Source organism: Aplysia californica, unplaced genomic scaffold (genome assembly GCF_000002075.1).
Source record: "Aplysia californica isolate F4 #8 unplaced genomic scaffold, AplCal3.0 scaffold00166, whole genome shotgun sequence".
NCBI classification, from domain to species: domain Eukaryota; kingdom Metazoa; phylum Mollusca; class Gastropoda; order Aplysiida; family Aplysiidae; genus Aplysia; species Aplysia californica.
This window is the reverse complement of record NW_004797436.1, coordinates 595,112-600,971: the sequence shown is the minus strand read 5'-3', so window position 1 is coordinate 600,971 and position 5,860 is coordinate 595,112. Positions and strand designations below refer to the sequence as shown.

The 5,860-nt window shown below is 40.5% G+C and overlaps 1 protein-coding gene across 2 annotated transcripts in view; it reads right to left on the bottom strand.

Moving 5' to 3' along the window:
- LOC101848108 (allatostatin-A receptor) overlaps positions 1-5,860 on the bottom strand; it is a 378,639-nt gene that overhangs the window by 247,423 nt on the left and 125,356 nt on the right. For both annotated transcript variants that reach the window (XM_005097888.3, XM_035969661.1), the window contains exon 3: positions 4,392-4,521. The gene's annotated coding sequence lies outside the window, so the exon portion shown is untranslated. The remainder of the gene's footprint in view (positions 1-4,391; positions 4,522-5,860) is intronic.

Below are 5,860 nucleotides of genomic sequence, written 5' to 3'. Positions count from 1 at the left end.
GATTGCACCCTGGGAAGAGTAAGGGCAAAAGAAAAAGTACTCGAAATAGAACTGGTCACACGGTACATGCTATTTCACTATCCGATGTGTTACATTTCCTGTTGCTGTGATGGTGTTTGGTAAAACCCCGCCAACGCCGTCTTCTGTCTCCATATCAGTCTCCCCATGATCCCCCCTCCCATTTCACCGCTTCATCTCCCCCTTTTTCGCCCACTCACAACTCATTTGCCATCTCACCACACCGCTTTGCCGCTCCATCCCCTGTCTTTCCTCCTCCTTTTCCCGTTTAGTCCTCTATCCAGTACACGATAACCCAGCCAGGAGATCTCTGTTGGTAAGCTCAAGTAAATTGAAATGCTTATTTTCTCATTTAAAAAAGTAAAAACATGAATAGGTGACTAATGAGTAAGAAACCTAGGAAGCAATACCAACTGCTAGTTCAATAATCGACATAATAAATCACTATAATCATCACCATAATTGTCACCACCACCCTCACCACCATCATCATTATCACCATTCTTAAGTGGCAGTGTCTCTACTGACCTCAATATTTGTTTCTGCCCCCTACGCCGTCTTCCATTATTTATCTTTACCCTCGGAGACATCAGCAGTTTCCACACCGGAAGTCTACGGGAATGGGAAACCAGGGGAGAGCACCGCTCGCCATTGTACCTGTGACGTCAGCCGATCAGAGCAGGGCCCTCTAGTGCTGATCGCGTCTGTACCCGGGGATGGAGACATGATGACTCAGCGATCGACGAAAAGTAATTAAGAGTCACGTCGAACCCAAAGTCTCCGGGAAGATTCGGTCTCTCAGCAGGTGGTTTAAGGTTCGAGACTCCCTCGTTTTGAAGACAGAAATGAGCTAAGAGAAATTGTTTTGACACCAACAATGGCAGCCCAGAATGGTAGCCCAAAACGGCGGTAGCCCAAAACGGTATCCCAAAACGGTAACCAAAATGGTAGCTGTGAGCGGAAGGAAGAATGAGCTACTCAGACTGATTAGGAGTCACGATATAACGGCAACAAAGGGTTGTTCTCTGTAACAGACAAGTTAATGTTTTAATCATGTTTTAGTTAAGAGGGACGAGTTGGCCTTCTTTGCCATAGCGCAAGGACAGGGCGACTGATCTCAAGAGGTTACCAGGACCACTTGCCTTTCTTTTGTACTCGCCAGAACTCTTCATTTTCTGATCACTTCACTGATATTGATGGTAGTTGTTATGTCTATTTCTGACCCCCTCTTGGTGGTTACAAGACTGACATTGTATTGCGCAAGTGTCTGCTTGTTTTTGGTTCTGACGTGGTCAGGTCAAGGCGTGCTTTTCATCATCATCATCATCATCATCATCATCATCATCATCATCATCATCATCATCTTCGTCATCATCATCATCGTCATCATCATCATCATCATCATCATCATCATTTTTTTTTTCTTTGTCACCAACCAAGGGTCGATTTGTTTCATTATGATAAATCCTTAGGTCGTGTATCATAATAATATTGAAGTCTGGATATCGCATTGTTTTTGTTTTTAAGATGAATACATGTATTGAAATAAAGAGGGTGTTAAAAATAAAATGTGACTTTTTAAAATTAAAAGATCAAGAAATAACGTAATATTGTCCAATATCCTTTCAAACGGGGACTATTACGACTTTGTGAGAGATGGTGCGATGGTTAGGTTCTTCGCCCTAGCACGCAAAATACATCAGTTCAATTTCCGAGTTGGTGTGTACGTGTGTGTACGTGTGTGTGTGTGTGTGTGTGTGTGTGTGTGTGTGTGTGTGTGTGTGTGTGTGTGTGTGTGTGTGTGTGTGCGGAGGAGGGGGTCATTTATCCAACTGTCTCCGGAGACGTTGTACTCGACCCAGCACTTTGTGGACCTGATGGACAGGGTCCTAGCAGCCTGCCACCCAAATGGCCATATTTGAAGAAATGAGGGTGCTAAACATTAATACGACAACCTTTCGTTTAGTCTCTTGCTTGGTTTATCTGTTTCTTTCATCTCATTGTTCACCAGTGTTTTGATTTAGCTGTTAGGCGCGTTTCTGTCTCTTATAGAAAAACGTAGATTTCGTTTGCCCTATGACAATCGTTTTTTCGAAAGGAGTATCTTAGTCTTTCCAATGGACGTTGTATACTGTTTCATCATAGGTCGACCGTCAGACGGCAAACTCGAAACCCACCTCTTAAATTGTCTATTGTGGTGATTTTAAAATAATTTTTGAGGGAGGGCGACCCTCACATAAAAATACACTGCCTTATTTTTCAACAGAGCAGGCTAATAGTTCATGGACGCTTTCAAATCGACTTGCAATTCAAATATTGTTATAAAAATAATAGTAATAATAATAACAATAATAATAATAATAATTATTATTATTATTATTATTATAATAATAACAATAATAATAATAATAATAATAATAATAATTATAATAATAATAATAATAATAATAGATAGATAGATACATAGATAGATAGATAGATAGATAGATAGATAGATAGATCGATAGATCGATAGATCGATAGATCGATAGATAGATAGATAGATAGATAGATAGATAGATAGATAGATAGATAGCTAGATAGATAGACAGATAGATAGATAGATAGATAACATTTGGATTGCGCAAATCCCAGGTCAATAGCAAGCTCTATGAGTTTCAAAATCTATACTATTACCACAGAAGACCTGAGAGCATTCTGAAACAACCTCAGCTTCCTGGGAAGCATACAGTGCACGCAGCCGTTTGTAGGAGCTAAAACACTAACATACTGACACGATCTTTCTCTGCCTATGGCCGGGTGCCCATTCCGACTAGGGTGAAGTAGGGAAATTCGTGTAAAGTGCAATGCCTTCTCTATATCTCCCAAGGACGCAACGTCAGGCCCGCGGCTTGAACCCCCGAACCCGCAACCTCACGATTACGAGTCCGGTTGTCTAACCACAAGGCCACCGACGCCACGTTCGGAAAATAATTGATTTTTTTATCACCTAAATCCTTTTCAAAGGCATAGAAAAGGTAACAAACTCTACGGTTCTACGTTATGACAAGCGTATTTATTTTGTAGGCATCGATGATATTTTAGAACAGATGTTATCTATAACAATCAGTTCAATGAGGCTTTTTTATCAATGGAGATCGTTGACAAACTGTCAAACGCTATTCAGTCATTGGGTTGAACGTTCCCGTGGTTATAAAAGTAATGTGAAGACATTGTGTGGGAAACAGATGTTCTCACTTTACGCCGCGTTTGGAAATTTTAATACCTCCACGTCACTCAGAGATGGGGAATGTTGTACTTATTACACAAAACATTGCTACCTTAAAATTACAGGGAATTTTCCTGATATTATATTTTTGATCCCTTTTAGTTACTAAGACCATACGGTCAGAAATCCACTGTTTTATCTGCTCTATCATAAATTGTACGAATATTTGCAATCCTTAGAATAATATTTAAAACATTGCGTTCGGAAAAGCTTGAAATGTTGTGAAATTAAGCAAGTTTGATGTCAAATTTCTCAAAACTAGATACTGAGCAGGCTAGCAGATAGAAATTTGTAATTGTAAAGCCATGACTTGTTAAAGCTGTATGCAACCGATGTCACTGTATAGTAGTCGAAAGATTGGAATCTTGTCGAATGATAGTTTTGCCATGAATGGATCGTCGAAATAAAATAGTAAGGTCCGGAGTAGAAGCTGAGTATATTCATGTACATTTTGACTTCAAACAAGTAAATCTTACTCTGCAAACAACAGCAAAAGTCGAGAGAACGTCCTTGACCCAACACGCACAACGAGGGCCCACCACTCTCTGTCCCGCGACAGGTTGTGTCGCTGTCATAAACCCCTCCCTCGTTAGTTGCCAAGGTCATTTCTCGCGACACTGAGAGAAAAATAATTTTTATTCGAACTATATTGCATTGTCTAATTGTGTAGTAATTTCATCTATTTGGAACAATCGGGGGCTGTACAAGGAAGGCATACCCCCGCCACCCCCTTTCCCGAGGAAAATAAAATCCAGGGGCACGCTCTCCGTTTTTATTCTGATGTTGAACGAGTGACAAGCATGGAGCGAAATAATTGAAAAAGTGAAAAAAACTAAAGAGAAAAATGGAGAAACTGATGGTAAAAGAGAAGGGGTTCAAAGCAAACAGGATTTGCGACGGGAAGTGAATGGAAGGAGGATAGGGGTGGAAGAAAGGTACGCAAACAACAAAGAAATAAAACAAGAAAAAAATCATGAAAAAAAAAGAAAGCGAATTTGTACGGAGGTTCAAGTGGGACATCAGGTGATTGAGAGACAAGCCAAAGATGATTGTGCAAAAATCACCGGGCTTATCGAAAGATCAAAAGAAATGTCAGACCGCTTACCAGGAGGACGGGGATCAATAGCCGGGGACAGAGGCCGGAGGCGCCGTGAGATGCTCTCACAGATTCCGGCGCGGCCGTCTTCACCGCAGACTGGGGCTGAGTAAGGCGATTTCTTCGCACAAAACAGGACCTGGCGGATGAAAAAAGACACTCGTTTATAGTATGTCACAACTTTGGGGAAATGTATAGATACACTCGTTTATAGTATGTCACAACTTTGGGGAAATGTAAGGATGACAGTGTTGTTTTTTAAATGTTTGTTTTGGGGCGGCTTTTTATTTTTAAAACTTTTTTTAGGGGGGGGTGGGGGGTTGAAGTACTATTGCACTCATTTTTTTACATTCTCAGACACCCAACAATTAAATGACGCTTGGCTTAGCATAGTACTCATTTTGTAAGTGTTTTTTTTAAGGTTATGTTGTAATGATCCCCCTGTCATAATGCAGAGGAAGTGTAAGGATTACGGTTTGATATACGGGTCTACTAGTTCGTATTTAAAAAGAAGCTACCGTACATAGCACAATTGTCGAATAGAGTGTCCCAACGGTGACAATTAAAGTATTATTGATCTTATTCACATTCAGATCCGGCGTTCCATATCGACACCCTTTTGATAAGACCAGATAGTTTCAGAGAAATAAATTAAACAGGAGAAGCAAATTAAATGCTAATTGACCAATGAAGTAATCGCGAAGCACCCTGGCGGCCAGCAGTTTTTTTGCCTTTTTTCTAACGTTTTTGGTGCACTATTAGTCAAAATTCAGAAAAGTCCTTGTCTGGCATATCATAAAATGGAAAAGTTGTCATAAATTCGTCAGAAACAGAAATGTGCAGTCGTTCTCATCGACAGGGCGACGAATGATCTTGAAGGGTGATCATTTAAAAAAAAAAATGTTTTGTTTATTAATTTTTTTTACTGTTCCAGTCGTCATCGAGGTATATTAACATGACGTCTCTTTGTTCGAAGGCTTTGAACTTCAAGCAAAAGTAAAGCAACATTGCTTATAATACGGGTGCCCGCTACGGATGGGATCGGCCGATCGGGCCGATCGCCAGACCCGATCGCCTCAAAAACAAACATGTTTGTTTTCAGTTTCAGGCGATCGAGTCGGGCGATCGGCCCGATCCAGCAGTAGTGGGCACCCCGTATAAGCTTTATTTTCGATCGCTTTTCAAATTGCAGACAAAAACACCAAGTAGACCTAAAGACTTGGAGACGAGAAAGCTCGAACACTCTTAGATATTGTTTGAGCTTTAAAAAAAGTGTTTACAGCACTCAAAACTCAATTGGGTCAAATGGGAGCAAAATGTCAAACGGGATGCAAGAGAATAACATACAAAGAAAAAGGCAGTGGAGAGTTAATGAAAATAAATATAGATGTTTGAAGATGAAAAATAGATCAAACCTCACAAAAACGCCCTCACACACACACACACACACACACACACACACACACACACACACACAC